The following is a 27,387-nucleotide window of genomic DNA, read 5'->3' as shown; positions in this document are numbered from 1 at the left end:
TAATTATCAGATAGCTAATGTTTTATGAGTGATTACAAGTTTCTTAATGGCTTCCAATGTAAAACCTAAGCCTAATAAAACCTAACTTATTACGACAAACATTTGTGCAGCTGATTTACACTTGTTTATGCCATGACTGTAGTAAAAAAGAAAAATCTTAAAAAGTCAAAATTTGACAGAGAATCACGTAGCACAGAAAAAAGAAAAACTGCTTTCATGAACTTCCTTCTCATACAGGTGGCCGTTATGTACACATGCCCTCAGTCACAAGGACCAACAGCTTCTTAGTGTGTAGTCTTCCACTCTAAGTTTTATTAGCAAGATTTAGAAAAACAAAGAGGGAGAGAGGAGGAAGGGAAAGAGAAACGCTGAGAGAGGAAGAGAGAGAAGAAAAAATGTTTTTAAAAAGTTATACACATTCTTAAAACTAACGAGATATCAAAGTATCATTTGCTGTTTTATTTTCTTCATCAGAAAAACCTCTTACCTTCCTGCTCCATTCTGGTTTTGAAAGGTAAACCCCTGATGACATTTCAAGACCTAGAAACTCTCAAAACGGTTCTAGCCTTCGGAGCAAAACTAGAAACAGCTTTCTGATAACTGTGGAAACACCAACAGCATCAATAGAAAGAAAAAAATGATGAAAACAAAATAGAAACACTGTGCAACCTCCTTTACCTCTGAAATTGAGAGAAACCTGCTCATCCATCAACACACATCGGACTGTTTTCACTATGTTCCTGCTCCTGTGAAAGCAGGACTTTTCTTTCCCTTCTGGTAACACTAAAGCAGTGGCTGTGGCACTGGCTCTGACCGTGTGGAATTACCATGTGGCCATTCAGGAACCTGATGGGGGGCACTGCCATTGGACAGGAAAAGGCTGCAGGTGGTTTCAGTGCTTCTCTTTGTACCATGTCTCCCGTACACTGTGGGCAACCATGAGGAAAGGTACTTGTACAGGCAAACACTCTCCTTCACTTTTCTGAAAATCAAATTAAATTGTGCCCAAAAAAAGGATATGGAGAGAAACTAAAGATATTTATTAGAATTTTTCACAGCCCTTCCACTAAAAACTGTTCAAAGGACCAGTGTGTTCGGCAAAAAAGCACTAGAGCAAAGAGACCCCAAGACTGAGTATTGGAAAATATGAGTTCTAATTTGAGGTTTGCCAATAATTAGCTTTAAATTGGGGCAATTAATTTCTTCTTTTACAAAATGACAAGATTATAGATTCACCTTTAAGGTTTCCTTTTGCTCTTAATAGACTATGTTTCAAAACACCATTGCCTACTGTGCTCACTTCATACAGATTAATAAGCAAAAGCTAAAAAGAGAGGTTTACTCAAACTCTAAGAACCTGTTTCTCTTACTTGTATGAGTATAATCTGAGCCTTCTGCATAAGAGAGGAAGAATCTAAGTAAAATGCTGAAAAAGAACGTATTGAGTAAATAGTGATAGTAATCACTGTGTTTTTATGCCAATGAAAGCTAATTTTACAGCTGAGTTCTACACAGCTGTGAAAGAAAGACTCTTGCCATGGCTTGCCACTTGAATGAAAGGAGTGGTGATAACTGTTCATGCAGAAAAACCTCTTGAGACATGAGCAGTACCTGGAGGTATGCACCCAGCTGGTTGGTTGAGGCACAAATAGTCTGGAATTTGTCTTCTTGTCTGACATGGGTTCATTAGTGAAGTTAAATCACAGTTGTCTGAAAAAGTTCCTAACCTTAAAGACACTCTCGCTTTTTGCATCCAATTATAAACACAGGAGAATTAGGTGGCAAAGTTTAAAGTCACAGAGAAATCCCGTGAAACTGAGTTAGATTAAAAGCACCGCTGCCACCTCTGCCACAGATTAAATAACAATAAATGATTCAAGCAACAAATAAAAAAAAGAATTGTCTACTGTGCTCCAGAGACCAAGGAGGGATGCCAAATAGTCTAATGTATAGGCCCCTGCCTTTGAGAATACATAAATGCTTTCTTTTTTTTTTTTTAATTTGGCAAAGCATAGTCATGTCTGAACTCAAAACTACCATACAGGAAAGGCACTATTTTCTGAGAAGGAAAAAAAAAACAACCTACATATCTAAGGATCATATGTAAGCATTATATGCATCCTGAGGTTACTTTTATCAATGTAATTCTCCATGAATATACAGAGGTTGGTTGCTTCCATAGACCCTTAATATACTCCAAATCTTTAAGGAAACACAAAAACTTAAAAAAAAATTGTATCACTACATATACACAATCTCTGGACCTCTGATCCACATCCACACATAAACAGCTCAGTTCTGAAAATATTAACTAAAAGGGAAAGGGGGCCCAACTACAAAAAACGTTTACCAACCAAAGGCCCGTTTGTTTTGTTCATTGTTTTTAAATGGTGTTTAAAGAAGTTTGCAGATGTAATTAGACATTTTTATTAGAACATCTAGACTCCAGGCACACTCAGCACAATAAATTTCACATCCCTCTCTCACATCCCAAGGATGACAGTCTAGCATCTAACAAGAAACATTCCAAAGCTATGAGCCCTTATTTTCACACATATCCAAGCTAACTTTGTCACATACTTTACCCAAAGATGAGAAGAACTGAAAATACTTCTTTTCAATGAGATTCAGAATTGTGTGGTTGTTTGTATCTTTTTCTATAGGATGTTGAAAACAAGTCTAGAAAACTATAGTCCAAGAACAGAAGAGCTCACTCCTAAAACCCTCTGCAGCTCCAGGTCTCGCCACCCCGCCACCAGTCAACCTGCAAGCTGCAAGGGCGGGGCAGATATAGAAAGGGATGAGATGGGATATCAGAAGACACAGAAGACACGCTCTCCTCTCCATCCCAGCACCAGAAGCTCACTCCTCACCCAGCCCCTGGGCTACTTACTACCACCTGCCTGGAAGCCCCACGGCACTGTGACAGGTCCCACTGCTCGTCAGGGCTGTGACTCAAGGTGGGCCTACACAGGTCCTCTGAGTCTCAGTTTCTTCATCTGTAATGTGGGTGCTTTAACACAACTTCTAGAGTCCCCTCTAATGAAATCCAAAATGTATTTTATTACTCTGCTTTTAGAGATGTATTATGAATTAAATTCACATTTCTACAACCACTTGGGTACCTAACAGCCACGTGTAACACCCTTTATTGGTGTGTGGGTGGGATGTGTTGCAGACACCCAAAAACTGACCGTTTCTGGGAAAGGATGAGAGAAAGAGCCCCAAAGCAAAGAAAGGCATGGCTTGCAGCCCCTGCACACTAATTCTTACCTAGCCTCTCAACCTTCGTATGAAGGAGGCAGTATTCCCCTCTTAACAGGTATTGCAGCTAAGGCTGAGAGAGGTTAAGTAAGGTGCCCATAGAGACTCAGAAAGCCATGGTTAAGAGTCAACGCTCTCTGAGTGAGCTGATTATAACATTTAAGAATCTGGCAACAAAACATGGAAGTGGAAGGACTGATGAAAAATTCACAGGTTAGTGAATTTTAAAAATTAGATAAAACAAGCACAGAGTACAAAATTCAAAAGATAATTTTCGAAGACATCCAATCAAAGTGCATTTCTCTCCTATCCAGTCCCCAGTTCCCCATACACAAAGGCAACAACTGTGAGTTTTGGGTGTATCTTCACCAAGATGCAGATTTAATGATTTTTTTAAAACACTTTTCAAAGTAGCTTAAGGAAGGTTAAACAAATCCACTGTACTATCATGTAGTCCAGATGGTTAAAAATTATGGAGAAAAAGAAACCAAACTATAAAGTACTAAAGTTACACCCTCTGTGTTGATTTTCAAAGAGATATGCCATGATTAAACACAAAAGTAAAATTACTTCACAAAGGAGGGCAGCTTAGCAAGTCATCGATGAGGAGAGTGTTAGAACAAGGTATTTGGTACAAAGGGTTTCAAGATTCTATTATTTTCAATATCTCAAAAGGACTAAGCTGAAAGGAATCTTCTAAAATAGCATCAAACAAAAGGACATGAACAGAGATAATCATCCATTCTTTTAACAAACATTTATTGAGCATCCACTATGTACCAGGGACTGGTAGGATTCTAGAAATAAAGGCATGATGTTAAATAGCATTACACTGAATGTTATATTCGATTAACCCAAATCCACATTGGATACTTCTGACAAAACCGAAGTCAACAGACCTCCTTGCTCTATGAAACCTTTCATCTGAGATAAGCTTCAATGTCTAAACTTGGTTTCCCAGCTGTGGCATCTTCCCTACTCTTAAGAGTGTGCCAGAAGATGAATTTGTCTTCAAAACATGCCACCTGCCCAACCTTCATTTCTGATTAGCCAGGAGGATACTAAAACTGTTCCTTTAATCAGCTCATATAGAATTCAATCATGTTTATTTAACAAACTCAGTTTTGTTGAACTGAATAGATGTTATGAAACACTCATTACAAGGAAGAGCTCTGAAGCTGTTACTTCAGCCTGGTAGAAGCATCACTGATGTTTTATCCAATTTATACTTAGATATGTATTTCAAAGATTTCTAACATTTTATTACTAATTTTAGATGTTGGTTCAAATATTTCTTCCTCCCCTATGTGGGGGAGGGTAGAGAAATCAATGAGAATAGTATAGGACACACTGAAAATCAGTTTACAAACATGTTTTTAAAACAAACTATTTCTTAAAGAATCATTACAACTGATGACACTCTCATAAGCAGCTCTGTATTTCACCTAATGTGACTAAACACAAAGCAAATACCAGGTGTTCCTTAGAACTTACAAGGTACTGAAACAGAAAATTCACATGAAATGACACAAAGAAACAAATTAGCAGGTGCAAAGACACACTGTGTAAGGGAACATCTATTTACTATATCAGATTTTAGCCCATCACAAAATTTCAGCATGAGCAACCACTTTCCTAATTCAGACTAATATTTTTGAAAACACAAAAATGTGGAATTCTTCAGAAAAAACATTTTCTTTCTTTTACGGGGGAAAAAACAAAACAAAACTGTCCCGTACCATAGAGCATCAAAGAGATTCAATAAATGAAATGACAATTGGTATATACATACTTATATGCAAACAGCTGAATCTAAATGTTTGAAAGCATGATGCTTGCCTATATTCTAAACACTCCCTGTGAATAATGACATCATTAATTACACTAATATAATTTGTTAAGAAAATGTAAGGGGGCTGCATTCATTTATTTAATAAATACTCACTTAGGTTCTGCTCTGTGTAAGACACTCTTTTGTTCTAAAATCATTCAAATTCTAAATTTAAGGAGTCCACTAATAGGCTTTAAAATCTTTCCAGAAAAATAATTTTAAATTTCAACTCTGCTACAAAATACATGTTCTCCAATTCAATTTTCATATTTCTCCTCATGTGAAAGCATGAAAGACACAAGATACTTTTCAGTTAACATTATTGAAGAACTCAGAAGCATAAGATTGAAAAAGACAAATAACATTTTAGGATTATTAATAGTTATGACCTCGCGAACCCCATTAAAAGAATCTCAGGAACACCCAAGGGTCCCCCATACCACACTTTGACAACCACTGCTCCATGCCAAGCACCTTAGATGTAAAAATATAAGGAAAATTTCAACTCACTTTCTAGTAGACAAAGATTGTTGTCCGTATTTTATACTCTATACATCCACAATTCACCCGGCAGGGTCTGAACAAAGAATAATTAACCCAAATGAAAAGGTATCCAAATTCCACCATGGATTTTTCTCTACAGGACTTTATGTTATACTCTTTAAAGCACCCTGGTGAAACAAATTCATTTGGTAAAATCTTGAGAAAAGAGCAACAGGCTGGGGGGATAGGAAATGGATTTTGGGGACCAGGTACTCCCCTGCTGGGAATGTCAGCAAACATTCAGGGACCGGGTGGGACCTGTCTCCAATAAATCCAGGCCCATTAGATGGGGACCCCATTCAATCTCTCGAGTAATCATATCCATACCCTGGATTCAAAGCAAACGATCATCTCCAAGGAAATAAAGACAAATAATTTTGTGTTGCCATTCCCAAGTAAGAATCTTATCTGCTCTGATCTCTAGACCTTCATTTACTGCTCAATAGAGCCCATTTGAAATCCCAAGATGACTTGATCTAGTATTTTCTAGGGTCACTACTTTATTTTCTTTAGCCACAGCCTATTATGTTTTTCATCAGAGAACCCAAAAGGAGTTTTTCTGAGGCATAAGGATAACTCTTAAAACAAGAATCTCCAGTTTCAAATATAGACAGAACAGTTAGTAAGAAGGTGACAATCATTTCCTAGAGCAGGCGAATTAGCGAGATCAAAATATGCCACAGCTAATTGATTTACATTCAGCAAACACTCTTAGATAAGTGGCTTCCCTTTTATTTTTAAAAATAGATTTAACAAGCATATTAATTTTCCACCGGCCATTATAAATAAATGCAACTACAAAATACCGTTCTTTGCAAGGGAGTTCTGGCCAGGCGCTGTGAGCCTGACCCTAAGTGGAATGTGTATTTACATTGCCGAGAGGGTGCATTGTGTACTGGTGGGAAAGCACTTCTCACAAACCTCCCATTCAAGGGAGGCCTCCACAATAGGTACTCACACAGGAAGCAGGCCTCGCTAACAGCACCTCCAACTGTTCCAGAGAGAACTTTCCAAGGCAGGGGACGGTGAACCACTGTAAATGCCATGTTCACAGGCCCCCCACTGCCTACACTTCAGGGTCAGCAAAGCTGGTGTTGTCAACAATCATTCCCCCGAGTTCTTCCCGAGGTAAAAGGGACACAGTCAACAACTGCATTTCATTTCTCTAGCTAATCTCTCAGGGTATCACTTTGTTTGAAAAAAAAAAAATCACAAGGCCATGACATTTTTCTCTCAAATAAACTGGAAAATACTCCCAGGAACTTATTGCTTTTCAAAACTAACGAACAGTGTTAGTATTGGATATGCAATTTTTAAAAAATCAAAACTTCAACACTCACTTCATTATCTCTACTGAAAATTAGGGTTCCTTAAATACTGACCATTTTGCTTAACTGCAAAGCAAAAAAAATAATTATTTTAACTCCTCAGATAGGAAAGTGGGCATTGTCAGCATCGTATCAATGACTTCTGCACAAATATGTGAGGAAATAAAGATAATGGTGACACATGCCATCAAATTAACCAACTGCTGATGGAAAATGCAATTAACAAATAGGTTTTACCAATTTACTACTACACTACAAAACTACCAGTTTGACTTTTTCCTCCCTACCTGAGCTTTTTAAAAAAAAAACACAACCAGGTTCTTTCAAAAATGTTGATTAAATTCTCAATACCCAAGTCTCTCAACGTGTAAAAGAGAGGAATATTCTTAGGCCATTAAATAACTTAATGACATTGGGCAAGGGGCAACTCTTCTGGCTTATTTTTCTCATTTCTCTAATTAGAGGGCTAAACTCCATGATCAAGGTCCCTGCCAGCTCTAATAATCAATCGATTTGGGGACGGCAACAAAGAACGTCACATTTAATACATACATCTCAAGGGTTTATTGGAAGTCTAATACTTAAGGCAGCCACCATAAAATAAAAGGCATCTGCACCCATGCCAACCATAAATAACAGCACTTACTAGCTTCAGGAAGTCACTACTGCAATATAGAAAAAGTAAACCAGAAATCACATGGAAATGCTCATAACACAATATTTAGTGAAAGGTACACAGAGTATATATGTACATGTAATCGTTTATGAGACTGAAATGAAATAAAACCAAAATGTTAACAATGGTTAACCTATGGATAATGAAATGAGTTACATTTTTTCCTTTGTACTTAACTATTTTTGAGCATCTATAATTTTTATAATCATAAAAGTTAACTTTTAAAAACCCATATAATTCCATCTACATTGTACCATGTGACTGGTCAAATTTTCACGATGAAATATTTCCAAACCACTGCACAACATAAGGTAAAGACCTAAAAGACACGGATTTAGCCAAGTCTCCCAGAACGAACTTTCACCATTGAGCCCGGGACTATGTGGAACACAACAATGGAAGCACATCTGTGGTTAAGTAATAGATTTGGTAACATTTACAAAGCCAGCCCTGGGTCATGCTTGCCGAGTAATCCCTAGATTAGGCATGCTCCCTAGGACCAACCCAAACAGTTTTTTTAAAGGGAGGAGGGGAAAGCAGGTTCCTCAACCTTACTTTTTTTAGATAACAAGCACTCCAAAATATCCTCTTTGAACTGCCAAAATAAATGGAACTTTCTGGGTGGAGAACTCTCCGTCAATCAAATGAGGCTCAGCAAAGATAAACTAATAATAGAAATCTGTTACATACTTACTTAGCTGTGCTAACTATGCTAGTCCCTAACTAGCACAAAGGACTTCAGAAACTCTAGCTAAGAAAAGTACAGGGTGGGACCAGAGAGTTCCCTTAGGGTTGGTAGGCCTCATTCTCAGTGGAAAAGTAACTACCCACTCTAATTTTTATGGTTTCTCTCCACCCCACCTTCCCTCATCTGAAGCCTAAAAATATTTGTCCCATATTTTAATTCCCACATCCCCATATATTAGAACATATAATACATGTTCACTCTAGGAATCTGGAAATACAGAGAAGTAGAAAGAAAGTTTCGATTATTCATAATCACATCACCCAGAAACATCCACTGTTAAAACAGTGATGTGTTTCATTTCAATTTTTTTCTAGCCATATGAAATCTATAAAGTTAGAGGGCTACAGTTGACACAGTATAGACCTATTTTTTATTTTTGATATTTCATGATTATAACACTGACAACTTTAATAACAAAATAAAGAACTGGTTCCTAAGTGACATCTTCAGAGAAGGTGGCAAAATCTCCTCCAGGTCCTTGACCTTGGCACAAAGCTAGGGAATACATGGTATTCAACTGAGATGACCAACGTGTACCCAAAGGCATAATCTACTTCTATATGATATCCGGTTATAATGACACAATACACTTAGATTGTGCACAAATATTTAAATAGAATTATGAAGTGAATGGTCCCCACAAATTACTGTAAATTCAATTTTTTGTTTCTATGTTTCCATATATGTAAGTTTCTAAAAAGTAAAGGTTTGCTTTCTGTTTCTTAAGAGCTATAGGATGTTTTCTGTTAACTGTTCATAATACTTTCTTCACAACTATAAACCTACCCTATCTTCTCAGCAGAACAGACGTATCATGAACCAAGGTTGATGGCACTCTGACCCAAAACACTTAACCCTGAGCATCTAGGTGTATTGCTGCCAGTAAAGTTATTAACAGAAAACCAGACTGGCAGTGTATGATGTGACCTAAAACTACCTTAGTATAAAGTATATCTCAGCATAAAACAGTGAAAAGTCGGAAGCTACCTCATCCACACAATGGAAGACTATGCTGCCATAGGTTAACAAACAGAAGGTCTACGCTGTGGTCTTATTTCTGCAAAAATAGGAATATGTTTATTTTTCACAAGAGAACAGAAATAAAAGAATATACACCGAAGTGTTCACAGTGATTATGGTTAAGTAGGTAGAATGAAGAATTTTTCATCAACATGTTCTGACCTTTTTTTAGTGGTGCTTTTGCTAGGGAAGAAAAAAAACGTATTGAATATATAGAACACAGAGCATCTTAAGGGCAATCTCATCATATTTGTCAAATCATCCAATGGAAAAATGAGAAACAGATAATGGATATCTGATCAATGAGAATCCTATGATACAAAACACACTTCTATGACTTCCTGAAACTGGTCACTGATGGTGGCAGCCCCACCTTCTAAATCGGTGCAGCAGCTCACAGGTGTGGTTTCCGCTTCACCTTAGGCACAGTGGGCCAGACCCACAGTGATGGTGAGGACTCCGCTCCTAGAAACTATTTTCAGTTTCAAGATATATTACAGAATCCTGAATCTAAAAAGGAACCTTGAGAAGTTCAGTCTGACACAGGCTTGTACAATATCTAAACATCCCAAATTGTCCAGAGGCTTCAAAATATCATAACCCAGCATTTTTTTTATTATACTATATCCTTCAGTTAGTTTTCCTGGATTTCCCCTCTCAAACAGTTGGTAAAAACACATTTATTTGGAATAACAGGATGATAGGAATAGATAAGGTCAGAATTAGACATAACCATGTCTGAGTCAGTTAAAAATATAAACTGCTGAATATTTTAAAATCACCACTAGTGAAAGGATTCTTCCTTTAATAAAAGTCTGCTCCTCTGACTCTTCCTTTCCATTACCAGCAGCAGAAGGAGCAGTGCCCTAGTTCAGGAATTAAATCACTTCTAGATTCTGGAACCATCTGGAACCAACTTATCCTGCCTACCATCTCTCTCTCGTCTCCCTCTTCCGTCCACTCTACCCTGCACATGCAGACCATGCAATTCATTGTGAAACGTCACCTCCACTAGGCCACCGCTCACTCTCACAAACCAGGGACTCTTCAAGCAGAGGCCAGAGCAGCTCTCATGAGATGCGGAATGAGGGACTTCGCGTGTGGAAGTGCGAGTTCTACTGAGCTAACTGCTCCGGTTAGTGTTTCTTCAGGTGTGACGCAGGAACTACTGCAACAGAATCAGGTGGGGTGCTTGTTTAGAAACACAGATTCCTCACAAATGTTCACAGCAGCATTATTCATAAATGCCAAAAAAGGAGAAACAACCCAAACATCAACTTTAGAATAAATAAATAAGATATGGTAGAGCCACACAATGGAAAAGAACTTGGCAATAAAAAGGAATGAAGTACTGACACGTGACAGAACATGGATAAACCCTGAAAATATTATGCTAGGTGGAAAAAGCTAGCCACAGAAGGCCACATATTGTATGACTTCCTTTTATGAAATGTCCGGAACAGGTGAATTTTTAGATACAGAAAGGGTGTTTGCCTGGAGCTTGGGGCGGAGGTGGAGGGGTAGAGGGATGGCAGAGCAGAGTAACTGCTAATAGGTACTACAAGGTTTCTTTTAGAAGGTACAAAATGTTCTAGAATTTGATATTGGCGATGGTTGTACAACCTTGCCAATATGCTACAAATATATACATTGCATTTTACATCTTAAATGAGTAAACTGTATGACGTCGATTATTTCTCAATAAAACTGTTTAAAAATACGGATCCCGGGCTTCCTTGGTGGCGCAGTGGTTGAGAGTCCGCCTGCCGATGCAGGGGACGCGGGCTCGTGCCCCAGTCCGGGAAGATCCCTCGTGCCGCGGAGCGGCTGGGCCCGTGAGCCATGGCCGCTGAGCCTGCGCGTCCGGAGCCTGTGCTCCGCAACGGGAGAGGCCACAGCAGTGAGAGGCCTGCGTACCGCAAAAAAAAAAAAAATATGGATCCCTCAATTCCACCTCAGAACTACCAAGTCAGAATCTCTGGAGGGAGGCCTGGATATCTTTCCTCTGAACAAGGGCAGGTGATGGGAATTTTCAGAAAAGCTGTAAAATACACTAAACACTGTCTTAGATCTTTCCTAATATGACATATGTAGGCAAGATAGTATATTCTGTAGCTCAAAAACATTTCTCAGGCCAAACAGATCCTCCACAGTCCCCTGCCTATATAAATGTATTTCCTACTCTGCCCACACGACTCTCCCTCCTACCAGTGTCACGACTCTCCCTCCTACCAGTGTCACGACTCTCCCTCCTACCAGTGTCACGACTCTCCCTCCTACCAGCGTCACGAGGCTCCAGAAGCATGTGACTGCTGAAACTTTGCTCCTGGTACCCCCCTCCTCTTTCCTAGGACATCCACCTTCTGTCTAAGCCTTATCTGTTGGTTAAAGCTACCTCAAGATTACTCCAGTTTACAATGACCTCCACTAAGAGCCCTTTGGGCCTTCCTGTCCTCAAGTGTGAAAGGAGGGTGATGGACTGCTGGACTTTCTTCCATTATCTGATAGTCTGAGCCTCTCTGAAGACCCAAGAGACACTCTAGGCAAGCAAACTTTCCTCCATTCAATTCACATATTACATCCAATTAATGCCTCTTGTGTAACTTTCTCCCCTACTTGATGTATGGGGAAGTTAAGTAACTTGAGGAAGAATTTTTTTTTTAAGGCTGGAGAATATGCACCTGTTAAAAAGGTCCTCAGGATACTGCTATAGGGCCCTGGCGTGTGGTAGTGGCTCAGCTATTTGATGAATTCCTTGATACTTAAGAAGTCACTCCTTTAGCTACAGTCTATTCAGACTTCTAGGTTTGCTGAGGTTATCTACAGAGATCTTTTGCATAGGGGAGACCTGCCACTTCTGTACTGCTTCTGTTTGACATATGAAGGTTGCTGTTCTTCTTTTCCAAGAAGACACTACCAACCCCTATCAAAGAGACCTGTAATATATGTTGTTTTTTTCTGCCAGTGATGATGGCTTTATGAAAGCATTTGAAAGAAGAGTTGTTAAGGTTAGAGGTGTATTCCATGGTCATGAGATAAACAAAATAACGGGCCCATCTTGTGATCAATCTGCAATCTCCTTTTCTGAAGCAGTCTAAAGCCTTTCATCACTGCCCCCCACCACGTACACAACGCAAGGTCAGTGAAACGCCACAGCACTCCAGATGATGTTCCTGGAAGCAACACAGTTTTCAAAATTGCTCTTCAGTGACTACTCGTGTCAAGATGAATAAACAAAAATTCCACATGTGTTAAAATAAAAGCCAATTTTTTGAAGAAGCTAGTAACTTTTGCATCACAATTTAGAGGTACAAAATGCATTCTTATATTTCCAGCAACTTGTAAGGACAAAGCTTCATAAAGCTGAAATTAAGATGCTCCAAAACACATATACATAAACACACATATACACATGTATGCACAGATATACACTCCTTAGAAAACACACTAGGAAATTACACAGCCCTTGGTACTATAATGCCAATTTCTAAATCTTTAAAATATCAGAGTCCTGTAATTTCTAAGTTTTTTTCAGATGTTTGCAAATTAAGGGAAAATGTGCACCTCATCTTCAAACTGTACTGTTCTTTTCACGTGTTAATATTATACAGATAAAAACCTTGGTAATTCAAAATTATTGAGGAAAATCCCATCTATATATATGAAAAGAAGCAACTGCAACAACAAATATAAACGCAGCTAAAACTGTCAATAGCATTGCCAAGTGTAACTCCTACCTGCTCTACTTAACAGATAAGACATACTTGTACCTCTAACAATTGCTACGTCAAAAAAATATTTTCCCATGGATGGACCCAGAGATTGTCATAGTGAGTGAAGTAAATCAGACAGAGAAAGACAAACGTCATATGACATCGCTTATACGTGGAATCTAAAAAAAGAGTACAAATGAACTTATCTACAAAACAGAAATGGAGTTACAGATGTAGAAAACAAACTCATGGTTACCAGGAGGTTGGGGGAGGAGATAAATTGGAAGATTGGGATTGACATATACACACTACTCTATATAAAATAGATAACTAACAAGGACCTACTGTATAGCATAGGGAACTCTACTCAATACTCTGTTATGGCCTATATGGGAAAAGAATCTAACAAAGAGTGGATACATGCATATGTATAACTGATTCACTTTGCTGTACACCTGAAACTAACAAAACATCGTACAACTATACTCTAATAAAAATTTTTTATATATATATTTTCCCAAGTACTTCAGAAGAGTTTTATTTTATTCTACTCCCTTCTCCCTAGGTCCTCCACCCCAGTCTTATTTTAGTAAATTATTTCCCAACTTCTTCATAGCCACTGAAGAGATTACTAGGATGAAAATTTAAATTAGCTATATTATCTTCAGTACCCAGATAAAACAAGGTAAATAATGTTTTGGTTTTGTGAGCTGGACGCTAAGTAAGGATATCATTTCAGTTTATTTTCACAATCCTATCCTGTTACACGAGAAAGCAAAGCGATAAGGAATACTACACTGGAGAATCAGGAAACCTGGATTATTCTGACTGCACCAAGAACTCTTTCTGTGTTCTAAGCGCAAATCCCTCTCCAGCTCCTTAACGTGGGCTGTTTGGTGAGGGTCCTGGCTTTTTTCTCACATGCCCACTCAAATTGGTTTGGTACCTGCCTGGATTACAGTGTTGAGAAAGATTCACTGCCCTGGTTCAGTGATAGAGAGGGCTGCCAAGGTAGTGAGATTAAGGATTGAGGAGATCCATGTCACATATTTGCCATCCATTGGTTAGAAAAAGCACCAAGGACCCCTCTACTCAGCCATTCTCAGTCAATCAAGAACTGCAAGTAGCAGAAAAGAGGAGATACATCTGATGCTGGACGAGTTGTAGAGACAAAACCTCTGGTCTCCACCTCTAATTTGTTCGGCATTTCAGAGACAACATTAATGTCTGAGAATTTTAAATTGACTAATTGCTAAAAAATTTAATCAACACCTAATAATTAAGATATTAGAATTAAGCACACCTACTCAAATCATTTAACAGACAACCACATCTGACAGATCACCACAACCAGAGCACTACTACAAATGAATAATACATGTTGAAATCATATGTGTGATTGAAGTCAGATAAAGTTGAGTAGACAGATCTGGAAATTTATTCCCTCGGTTTTTCAAACATTTATTGGGTATCTTACGTGCCTAGCACTGTGCAGACACTGGAAATCCAGTTATGCACATTTGGCTAACTTTGCAATTGAGCTAAGATTTCAAAAGACCTTCCAATAATGAACAGAGTGAGATTTTTCAAATCTCCATGTCCTTGATCTTTACAAGGCAGTCTTACTGGAATCTTTTTTTTTTAATGTTCCAAGATCCTTCTGTCAAAGGTATTAAGATATTGCTATGACTGAAATTATAATCTAAAATCATCATACTGCTGAGGGCTTAGTAAATCCGACATTCAACTTGTGTGTGGTGTGTGTTGCCACCTACCCCCTACCTTCAATCAACTGATGATTCAGTACTGACTGTCACAGGGAAATCCTCCAAACCTCTGCAGACAGCTGTGCCCCATCGCTTCCTGTTTCCAACACTCACTAATGAATTTGTACTGGTTTTTCCCAGGGTCTAAGAAAATCCTGTAGTAGAACATCTTGCCCCAATCTTATATTGTACTCCTGTAACATACATTCTAAAAGATGTTTTCGTACATTCTTGATTCATAGATTTAATTCAGAAATGAGAATCAGTAAAAGAAATAATCTGTTCTGAACTAATTTTTACTTTGCAAAGTTCTACGGGTATTAGTTACTCACTGTGAGTTTTAAAAAGCTCACAGCACACTGAAAATCCTATTTATTCAAAGCTAATTCTGTGAAATTCAACACCATGACAAGTCAGTTCTCTCTCAATGCCTTTTCTGTCCATAAGAAAGCTAATTTCCCTATCACTTAAACCAGAAGACTGAATATTATTTGGCCATTGTCTATGTATCTTAAAAGTCTTACTGCTGGATAAGTGAATAAAAATACAACTCTTTTTTATACCTTCCATACAAGCTAATCATTTTAAGCAACACACATGTTTTAGGAGAGCGCTGTCAACACAACTAATGAGATTGCACTTGCACTTCTACTTTGTAGATTTATTTTTAAAACGATTTCTAAATGATCAGTTACACTTCAAAATATACTTGTGAAGATTCAGATTTGTTAAATTTGTTGTATGTAAACTATATTTCAATTTTTTAAACATTTCACAAGGAATTCTAGCACTGCACATATCGCCTGAAATCTACATGATGTGAGAAAAGAGGATCTCGGTGGCAATCCAGAGACTTGGTTTAATTTGTTCTATTATAAATACCAGCTGCGTGACTTAGGTTTCTCAGAGCCTCCATTTATCTGCAACATGATGTGGTTGGACTAGATTACCTGCAAATTTCCTTCCAATTCTAAATTCTGTGATCCTAATACAGCAATTTCACTAATTTGGGATCAGAGCCATAAACAAAGTTCTACTTAAAAGATATTTTCCCTAGAAAGTACTGTGTTTAGCCACATATCTTTAAAGAAAAATTAGAATAGCCATATAACACTCATTCATGTCACACCTTGAATGATAAGCATTTTTAGGCTGCAGGCTTCTCAGGAACAAGACGTGGCAAGCACTTCCCTGGTTCTAAGCTTCTCATTACTTACTCTGAAAATGTGAATGGCAGAGGTGATGCATGGTAAAAGGTTCAAGATCCAAAGGCAGAAGTAGTATATATATACTGTGCTACTCCTTCCTGCTACCGTGGACTGTGTCCTGCCGAGCTCTCAAAGAGGTCAGCCCGGGGCTCTCAAATTCTCCTGCAGCCCTCATGTGGTACAAGAAGATTGCAAATGGAGAGTCATTTAATTCTTGTAGCCCCTGGCAAATACCAAAGATTCCAAATCATATTTTTACATCAGCATAGGCTTTTCCACCATAAGGGTTTCATTTCCCTTCCAGCATGTTACAACCTATACTAATTTCAAAACCACAACCTCAGCATTTAAAATTTGCAGTGAAATTTTTAAAGTTTTTTTTTTTTAAATCAGCAGCACTTTCAAGATTATCTAATCCATCCCTTATTTTTTAGAGGTCACACCACTGATTAATGGAAGAGTAAGGTCTCTTGCCTCTCAAATCACTTCAAATTTCTGAGCATATTTTCTACCTAAGTTTATAAAGGAAAACTAACCAGGCTGTATGCTCTTTACAACACCCACACACATATACACCCACTCTTACTTATCAAATTCCAAAATGTTAATTATCCCACTGCCTTTCCCCTAGTCTATCAGGTTCTCTGCAAAGTCCCAAACCAGGCAACTACTGAGGCTCTCAGAGGAGACAAGTGTTTTCTACATTAGTAACACTAAGTCTCCAAAAGAAGGGCAGCACAAGGAAAAGATGTCCACACCTAATATGGTCGTTTACAACACAGCCATGGTGAGTTATGTGTCTTAATTAGAAGCATATGACCTAAAAAATCGGAAATCAATACAGATTTATTTGTTTTCTAAACAAAAGAAAGACCACTCAAAACTATCCTCTACATTCCCTCTGGGTTCTACACTAAGTTTCAACCATGTCACTGCCTGACATCTCCAGGAGTGGCCTGGAAGAAATGTAATTGCAAACTCAGGTAAAAGTGAGGGGAAACAGAAAAACCCATACAGAAACAGGAACCAACTACGTGTGGTATCTTTGTTTTTTCTAAATCCATCCAGGTGTAATTTCCAAAGTATATGCCATGGAACAAATATTCTGCTTCATGCTAATATGTCTTATATGAAAAAAGAATTCTAATATCAAGTAAACCTGAAAACTCTGGACTGAATAGCTAGAGGTTCTTTAACGCTGGACTTCAAAGAACTAATATGTACCAAGATTCCCTCCAGGGTCAAACTTTTCTAAACACAAACTTTTCCCAAGGTCTGGTGTTCATCAGATAATGCTCTAGCTCTAGCTACTCAATTATTTTCAACTCTCCTAATGAAATCATGTGAAATTCTTTTTTATAGAGATTATCTAATGATATGTTAGTAGCACTTCACCTAGTTTCTTCACATGAGAACTTAGCCCAATCTTCAGGTAAAAAGTCAAAGAAAATTGGATCCAACGGTTAACCCTACACAATTTATGAGTCTAAAGGACTGCACAAGCTTATTCACCCATATAACGTCAAAATATAAGTCACATTTCCACATTAAACATGGCTTGAAATTGTCTAGTTGTTCAAATTTCCTCTAGGAAGGGTATGCCATTTCTTCTTCCTATGAAAAGGAATCCAAAGCTCAATTTTTCAAGTCTTTAAGGCAACAACAAATCAAAACGTTCACTTTTCCTGGATGAAAGATCACTTTTTCCAAACAACAAAATGTTTTCTAATCTTTCGCATTTCCTGCCACTATTACAAGTAGAAAGAAAAATACAATCTCCTTAGTAGACAGGAAACAGTACAAATAGCGAACACACACCTTTAGGGCCCTTCTAATGCTGTATCTGAGCACTCAGCAATGTGGCCATGCACTTTCAACATCTGAACCAATTAGGCATTTTAACAGTTCAACAAAGAAAGCATTTTTTCCCCCAGACTCACATTCCATGCTGCCACTTCCACAGTCAAAGGGCTGAAGTTCATTCCTCTAAGTCTGAGCCGCTATCTCTTCCCTGTTGCATACTGTCAGCACTCATAACTAAAATCATAAAAACTCTAGACCCGAAAGAGGTAGAGGTTTTAAATAATCATCACATCAAGGGGCTGTGATGTCTAAATGCCTACAAGAGCCAAGAAGGGAATGTCAACGAGTAAAGTAGCCTACCTTCCTTGCTTCCTGTTTTAGAAACATGGCTACAGAGAAATATTTCATATTTAAATTTTTTTCATATTTTAAAAATTAAGGTGCGCACACGATGGCAAAAAACAACTGACAGGCAGCCTCAGTATCTAGGAGTCAACAGAGAGCGGTGGAGACCCCTGCAGACAGAGCAGACACCCCTCCTAAACAGGGAGCTGACACTCAGCTTACGACCTTCACTACGTTGCAGAAACGTCAGTCCATACTGCCAGGTTTTCAAGAGAAACCAGAAATCTTGTTTTATGTGAAATCCCTTCATTTTCAAAAGTTGCTTCCAAATTTTAAAAAACACTGTGCAAAGCCAAAAACAAAATCTACAGGCCCCATCCCCCAGCCCAGTTTACAAATTCAATCTCATCCTATCAGATGAGGCAATCAGTGTTATCTGGAGACGTCCAATCACTTGCCCAAAGCTGGAGATATCTAAAATCTGAGTCTCATCAATTTATAGTACCAGGTATATAATATACCACATGTTGGTTCACTTAATCACCAAATTTACCAAGGACCTACTAGGGGTTAGATACTCTTCCAGAGATTGGTAATTCACCAGTGCACAAGAGAAACAACAACAAAAAACCCTTGTTCTGGTGGCGTTTACATTCTAGTAAGGGGAAACAAGCCACGAACATAAGAAGTTATGCAGTACGTAAGAAAGTGATACTTAATGTTAAAAAAAAAAAAAAAAACATGAAAAAAAAAACAGGATAAATAGAATTAAGAGTACTACAGAGTTAACAGAGTTAGTCTCATGTCTTATGAAGGTTTTAGTTGCAGCCAAAATCTTTTCTAAGTAGTAAGAAGCCCAACACAGCTGACATATAACCAATGGGCAAATTTTCATGCCTTGGTTTCCTTATCCATAAAACAAAGATATTGTTACCTGATCTACCTAATGCCCATTATTGTAAGACAATCTTTCGTTACTATTTGAGAAAAGTGAACTTATAATATTTTAGTGTTAGATTTATGATGCAGTATGATGATCATTTCTAGACATTCAGAATACCTCTTAAATGTCCTAAGCACTTATTAGGCTCTGATCTTTCAAAAGGAAAAAGTAGCTACTAAAATCATTAACATTTCTTCTCCCTTCTAATGTTGACTGATCCAAAGGCCACAGAACTATGGCAACCTCTATGAACTTTGACTGGGCTACAATGCGGTGAAAAGGAGAAAGATTTCACTTTTTTATACCACTCTATTGTTTGGGGGGAAAACAGTTTTTTTTAAACAAACAACACGAATAACTTTTCTAATAATAATAATTTTTTTTTAAACCCTTAAGGCTACAATGCACTGAAGAAACAGAGTTAAATCTAGGCCTGGGTCCACATGGCTACCACTTTCATTTCACAAAAGATGTACAGATTTAACAACGTAGAAACAAGATTTATAATCCCTGATGTTTTGGTTGTGATAATATTTAATATGAATTGACCACATCCCTAAGTTTCATAATCAAATGTCAATTTACAGAAGAAATAAAGTTCTGCATATTTTCCTCCCATTTTCATTCTCCTGATTATCCAGCACTTACCATTTTCTCTTAATAATTTGCTTCCTAACAGCTACATAATGTCTTTTACTCTTTGTGAAGTTGCTAGTAATGCATTTTAGTTGATCATCTCTTCCTTACCGCACATAAATGGACAGAAATTACAGGACATTATTGCTGTGAGACACCCTCCGTCGGTCTCTTGTGCTCTTACACGCCCTGTCAGGTATGCTAAAAAGGCAAGGCCTTGACCGTTCTGTGTCCAGGCTATTTCTCAGAGTTCTGTTTACAGTGAACTACCTTGACAGATGGGGTAAGACTCTCCTCTGGACAAAGAGAAAGTTCCCTCACTGCATGCTGCAAAAGCAGTGGATTCCCCGAGTTTAGTGTCCCTCAGCAGAAACACAACCCCACTGTGTACACAGTTCCATCTGGATGCTCCAAATCACCCCCGTGGGACTTGGGGGCAAGGAGGAACTGATACAACTGCTGGTGCTCACCCTGTTTGGTATGCCCCTGTCTGTGGTGCCAGAGTCCCCTGTCTTCTGCCAGCACTGATGAAACAGTAACACGGTCACTATTAGCTTAGGGCAAAATCAAACCCCAGACTCAACAATGTCAAATGGAGTTGAAGAATCACATATTTATTCAGATATGTCATTCTTGGTAAGCTTATATACAAAACTTGCAAATCCTCAGGCCCTAAACGCACGTCTGATTTCCTTTGTTCTTTAATCGCTGATATACACAAAACATATACACATACTACAATAGAATATCTCACCCCATATTAGGTTTCAGAAATAGTTAATAAACTCCAATGGAATCCAGCTGTCACTAATTCATTACCTCTTACTTCTAAATGAAGGAACTGGAGAGCTACATCTGGATGTGAACCTGGCGTTTCCAATCAAGTCTTCCACCTTCTCTCCCTCAGCACAGGCCACTTCAGAAGAAAGCAGAGTAAGTTTTAGGCAAAGAGTCCTAAACGTCCAGATTATGTCAAACTTCTCTGGGCCTGAATCTGTTTACCCGTAAAGTAAGAGGGCTGGACTAGAGGGACTCATCTCTTTTTCCAGTTGTAATTCTGATGATTCTACTTTCAGCCTATACATGGGTGGAACATTCTTTGCTGCTTTGTTCAGTGCTGGAGTGGTTTATGAAGTGTGGTCCTGCTGAAAAGCTGGAGAATGAACTAGATGTCCTCGCAAGATGCCTCCTGGCTCTATAATCCCATGATGTGCTTATAATGGAATTTGGCTATCCTTATAATTAGAAATGTAGCCTGCTGGTCACACATCTGGATCAGATAAATCTGCACAAATAGCATTTCACCAGAAGCAGAAATGCCAAGCATATAACAGCTGTGTTGTTACATCAGCCTTGCAAATAACAAGGAATACTATTTATCCATAGAAAGAAATGACTACGGCAGACAGGAATAAAGCTGATTTCATTCAAGTTATTTGGGGGTGGGAGAAATGTTTATAAAAGAAAAAATATATGTTGGTCAGACTTTCATATTAATTTACAAGACCAGTACAGAAAAGAATTCCCATACATAAAAGACCGCAAATGCCAAAACACTATTTCCTTATTTCCAGCAGTCCTAGTTAATGATGAGTTTCTTGTTACTGAACTTCTGTAAATGTAATAGGCTCCTCCGACTTGCATGTCAACATGTCACATGGAACCATGAACCTAATCCACAATTAAGTATTATCAAAGTGTCAAATGTACTATGGGAATATTCACATCCATAGAAAATAAATGTGTTTCAAGTTAACAATTAATTTCACTCAACCAATGTGCTGGATAATATGAAACAAGAGGAAATTATTTTCCTAAAAAGAAATAAACACTTTTCTAGCCAATTAGGTAAGCATTAACCACCTTACCCTTTGAAGATCATTTCTTAAACCCAAAAACTTAAATGTGCTAATCTAATTGCTCTGAGGAACAACTGAGAAAAGGCATGACTAATGGCAAACAGGTATGAATACAAAATCTGTCACCTATTACTAACCTTGCCAACACAGCCAGTCTTCTAATTTATAATACTGTTCAAAATTTTATTTTCCGAATTCAAAAATGTATTCAGATTTTGGGTGATAATGATTGTCAATGGAGGTTCGTCAGTTATGACAAATGCACCACTCTTGTGGGGGGAAGCTGATAACGGAGGAGGCTGTGCACTGTGGCGGCAAAGGGCTAGAAGGGAAGTCTCTTTACCTTCCTCTCAATTTTGCTGTGAACCTAAAACTGCTCCAATAAAAATGAAGTCTTTAAAAATGTACCCGTTATAGTATATACGTTTTAAAAGATAGAAAGTAACTTTCCTATCAGGTAAATGCCCTACGTTGAAATGTATATATGGAATTAGATCCTTAGATTTTTAACCTATAAAATGTAAGACTCAGGAAGTCACTTTACGTATAGTCACTTTCCATATACAAATATAAATAACCCCACAATATTAGTATAATTACCATTACCTCAAAAGTCCAGACTAAAGTCGATAAGTTTTGCTCCACGTAAAGAAAAAACAAAGAGAACAAAGAAAGCAAGCTAACAAGACAAAAGGAATACCACAGAAACTGGGGTTACCTTCCTGAAACGGAGAAAACAGTGATGACTGGAGAGGTAAAGTAAGACAGAAGCAAACTTATGTGGTTCCTAAATGGGAGAATCCAAAAGGTAATCTGATTCTTACTCCACGTTTTCTAATATTAACTGAAAACTACTAGTAACAACCAGTGTCTTTGGATCAGTTGTGAAAGGAGTACAGGGATAAAAAAAAAAAAAAAGTTGACTGATCAGACAGACGAATCTTTGGCAAAATATAATAAATCACAACTTTCAATCTTTACGTATCAATTTTTAAACTAAAACCTTAGATTAAAATGACACCCTGACGGTCACTTAATCAATTTTCAGAAGAATGTTAATCAACTATTTCCAAACACCGGGAGTCAACTTAAGCAACTGAAGTTCTCAACGGATTCTAATTCCTAAGGAAGTCACTGTAAGAAAAATGAGTTAGCACTTCAAAACACCTAGCAGAGAATCTAACAGATGCGTACATTTTATGTGTAACCATGGGGTGTCCTTAATAAACACAATCAACAGGAGATTCATAGTGTAAACCCTCTTTGGGGCCTAGGCAGCTCTAAGTAAACATCAACTTTGAAACTGTGATGGGCGTATCAGTGAACCATCATCAAATTATAGATGAGAGCCAGGCCTTCTGGCTTTATGCCAAAGTGAAACATCAGATGGGCAGGTTCCATCCCTTCAAGGGTACAGCCCAAACTTCTAAGATTCTAAAAGATGTCTTCAACCTGAAGGGTGGGAACTCTCAGCCTAACAGGCTGAACCACACTCAACTTCAACGTCTATGGTCAACTCAGGAAATGTCGAATCTTCCAAAGCCCTAGATGCAAGGCAATTAGTGAACGTGGGTAGCCCCTCCCCCTTTTTAAATAATTCTTTCAGGTAACTGAATGTCATTAGCAACTAGGCCTAAGAGTGAAGTATGAACTTTTTATAAGATAAACCTTATTTTTCTGTTTTGAATCTTTCCATAGCTGTTTTCTTGATTTAAGGGTTTAAACAGATTCCTAATACATGTTTTCAAAAAATAATAACTGACCTATTTGTTAATATCAGTCTTTTTCTCTACCCTCTATCATTTTGATGTTATTCTTGCCTTTTAGGATCTGTTTGTGATTTCAGATTTAAAGCCAGGCATTTGAGATTTTGCACAGGCATACAGACAGGATTTCGATTTTACCAAGGCTGCCAAATCAACAGCTAGTCCAGCAGTGCAAAAATCCACTCGCTATCTTTTTTTTTTTTTAAAGAAATAGATTTTTTGCCTCCATGCTTTTCATTTCCAGGAACAATACTTCTCTCATGACAAGCAGAGACCCGAAAAACAAGGGGCAGCATTGATCAGAACTCAGCCTCGCTCCCTTCCCTCACCTAACACCTCACTTTCAAAAAGGCTCTAGGTTGTGTCTTTCCTTACTAGAAACTGAATTTCCTCATCTTAAAGGATACTAACAATTTCCCCGATTCTGGCTGTCTAGGCATTATTTACCATCTCCACAAATTTCAGTGTTTACATAACTGAGTGCTAAAGTAAGACCTTGACAATGGCAACACAGGAATACTCCCAAGATGCCTATGTTTGGGTGGTAAAAATGTCCTGACTGAAAAATTTCTTTCCAATTATCACTTTTCTATCACTCTCTGCCCAAATCCCTCGCCAGTTTGTTCTTCCTGGTCTCTCCTCCGATAAAACTAGCAGGAGCACCTGGAGCTGCAGCTCCCCACACAGAACCCCACCAAAGGCGAACGGAAGCTTTAGAGGAAGGCAGAGACCAGCTCTGGACTGGACAGGTGTGAGGGCCTTGCAGACTCCTACAACTCAATACACATTTAGTCTTTTACCCCAATCAGCACAGCACAGAGGATACTGAGGCCTCATCTCAAATTCTAACTGTGTAGTTTAACAGCATGACATTTAACTTAACATAAGAAATTATGAATTCATACTTTTGATGTCATGTCTTCCTAATTCTGAAGATACTGATTTATACAAATGTCAATCCCAGCCAAGAGCCTACCACACACAATTTCTATAGGTTATCTCACAGGTTGCTAAAAATACCTACATCAGAGCTGAACCAAAAAGTGGGGGAAGGGTGGTCTGTGCCTTCTTTATCTCCTGTATCAGTGTGTCAAGAGACAGTCAGGTAAACACATTCCCAAGGCAATCATATGACACCCACCACCAGGAGAACTCCCTATAAAAGGCTGCCTTGGGCAGGAACCTCCAGAACTTTTATGTGAACTGCCTCCCTCATTTTAGGGAATGTTCCTCAAACCAATGAGCACAAGAAGAAAGCTATCATTAAAGTCAAAAGCATTTTGTACAGATTGCCTTCAACCAAAGGCGCCAGTGTTTTCATCTGCCACAATCCAAATGCTCCTGTATATTTAAATATTTACTTCAATCAACCTATTGCTTGTTTCAAAGAAGGCAGGATGAAGAGACGAGGTGGACTTCTTCACAATCTGAAATTTACCATTTCCAAACAAATGACAATGAATACTTTCTACGGACACTGTCATACTGGTCAAATGGCTCCTCTCGCCTTCTTCTCATGCACAGGGGGACCTGCATTCCATTAGACGTGGACACCTGTGCTCATCCTCCCAAACCCCAAGATTCCATTTGCATAGCAATATTACAAAATAGCTACTTTCACATATCTTAAATACACGGGGAGGGTGCATTTTAAGAATCAGTATAAAGCGTTACTTCATGCTAAAGAATGTGAAATGGAAGTTCACAGAAAAAGAGTTTAAAATAGATCTAATTTGCATGTTTGTCTGAAATCATCTAATTGGACATGTTCCTTCCTGTGTATTTTATTTAGGTTACTATTTTTGGTTTTGAGGCATCATTCTACTCTGAAGACAAAAATATGACTCTTTTTTTAAGGTGAGTTTAATACAAGTTGTCCAAATACTTTTTCAGTCCACCTTTGTGAACTCAAAACTACTAGGCAACTTAAAAAGTATTCAAGTTTTCTTGTTGGGGGAAAAAAATCAAATATTTCTATAGTGAGAGTCTTTCTACATGAGATCACAGAAAAGAATTCATTAATTCTCTCTCAGACAAGCACACAGGAGGCCAAAACCTTTGTTCAGAGAAGGGAGAGAGCATTCATCAATTAAGTGTAGTATTGTTCTAGGGCTTTGTTTATAAATCCAGCATACATCGCCATCTGTTAACTTGGACTAGAAAGCTTTACTTGATATTTATGTAGCTCAGAATAAAGTAAAGGAAGAGGCCTCTGTGAAAACACCACCCCATAAGCATTTTCTCACCCCTGGATCAATACAATCCTATTCTGACTGAATAACGTCATACTGAAGACTTGCATCCCTGCTCTTTCTCTAAACATTAGTTTCTCATGTTAGAAATGTATTTACATCTCTACAAAAATTCCTAATTTGTTAAGTTTTCAAATAGAAGAAATTCTGACTTTTTTAAGAAAGGTAAATAAATTGCAACTTCACCTAAGCAGTTTTTTTAATGCTCCTGATTCCTTAAGTTACATTCAACTTAGAACAGACATGATCTTTTTTACCAATCCATTCCCATCTACTTCAAATTCTAGGTCTCCAGTTAATCATTCTTGATTAATTCTACTGACCTATAATCATTCAAGTTGTACTTATGTGGCTTGATCACTGGTTTATATAACTTCATGTATGTAGATTTTCTAATTCGAATACAAACTTTGAAGATAGGAACCACATTTTTTATTCATTTCATCCACTCAAAGCTTTCCCCTGCCAACCCCACGATATATTACTTTATATACAACAGACATTTTAGTTAGGTGAATTAACTTTTTAACTATAAACTAAAACTATTAACATTGGTCCAAATTTATCCAAGCCAAAGTCACTCTAGAAACAGTTATAATTTTATTTAAAAAGTATACTTCATTGTCCCCCCAAATTAAAGACCCCTCTTGATGCCCTTGTGACCTGAATGGAATTGACAGACTTTCATCAACATTAAAGAGGCTTTCAACCTTCCCTTAACCACTCTGAAACTCATGAAAAATAATTTAATGTCTTTGTACTCTGATACTTTTTTAAACTCTCTAATTTCCACCTAATTTTTTTTAGAGGATTAACATTTTTTAAAGCTGCATACATATACTGTCTCCCTAGAAGTTGACATTTCGACTTTGCTGAGATGTGCACTCAAGTGGAAAGGCAGGAAGAGCTCACAGTTCAGAGGGGAAATACCTAACAAGCAGGCAACACAGAGCCATAAAAGACCACGTGCAGCTGGGCGCTGAAGGAGAGCTCTATGGGCAAGGGCCTGGCTGTGATTCATCCTTACACTCCTAGTAGCCAGCATAATTCTCCACAACGTACACTCTCTGAAAGCAGAGACTGGGGTTTTGCTCTCTGCTGTATCCCCAAGCCCCAAGAACAGTACTAATACATAGCAGTGCTCAGTAAACACGTGTGAAATAATATCTGCAGAAAAAATGTATAACACATAGTAGACATTAGTAGGAAAGGAAGTAGAAGAAAGGGCTGGGACTAGCTAAATTTTATTTTTAGATTGTACTTCCGATGCTCACCACTACTTTAAACGTGACACAAACTCCAAGTATCTAAGGGGCAATTGACCAGGATGGTGTTGAATCAAAATGTCAAATCATACAAGGAAAAGCTTTGAACACTGGGGACCTGCAGCAAACAAGCTGGCTAGAGTTGAGTTTGAGGGGCTGTCACATGAAAGAAGAAACAAACTTGTTCTAGGTTGCTGTGGAGTAGTATTTTTTGAACTATGGGTCATATAATCAATTTAGTGGGTCACTGACTGGCATTCCTTTAGATAAAAGAGAATAGCATAGAATTGGATCACAAAGAATAAAGGCAAGTATTGATTTATTTTGATCCAGGTATACATATTTAAAATTTTCGTAGATGTGTATTTACTGGACTACCAGGTAAAACGTGTCTCAATGTGCGTGCCAGTCAAAATTTGTG

General features: G+C 38.0%; 1 protein-coding gene across 8 annotated transcripts in view; it reads right to left on the bottom strand.

Annotated features, from left to right (window-relative positions):
* FNDC3B (fibronectin type III domain containing 3B) overlaps window positions 1–27,387 on the bottom strand; it is a 468,247-nt gene that overhangs the window by 295,373 nt on the left and 145,487 nt on the right. The gene's annotated exons all lie outside the window — the stretch shown is intronic.

This window comes from Stenella coeruleoalba, assembly GCF_951394435.1.
Source record: "Stenella coeruleoalba genome assembly, chromosome: 5".
Lineage (NCBI taxonomy): Eukaryota > Metazoa > Chordata > Mammalia > Artiodactyla > Delphinidae > Stenella > Stenella coeruleoalba.
Note: the sequence above shows the minus strand (reverse complement) of the source record. Positions and strands in the feature narration are given on the sequence as shown.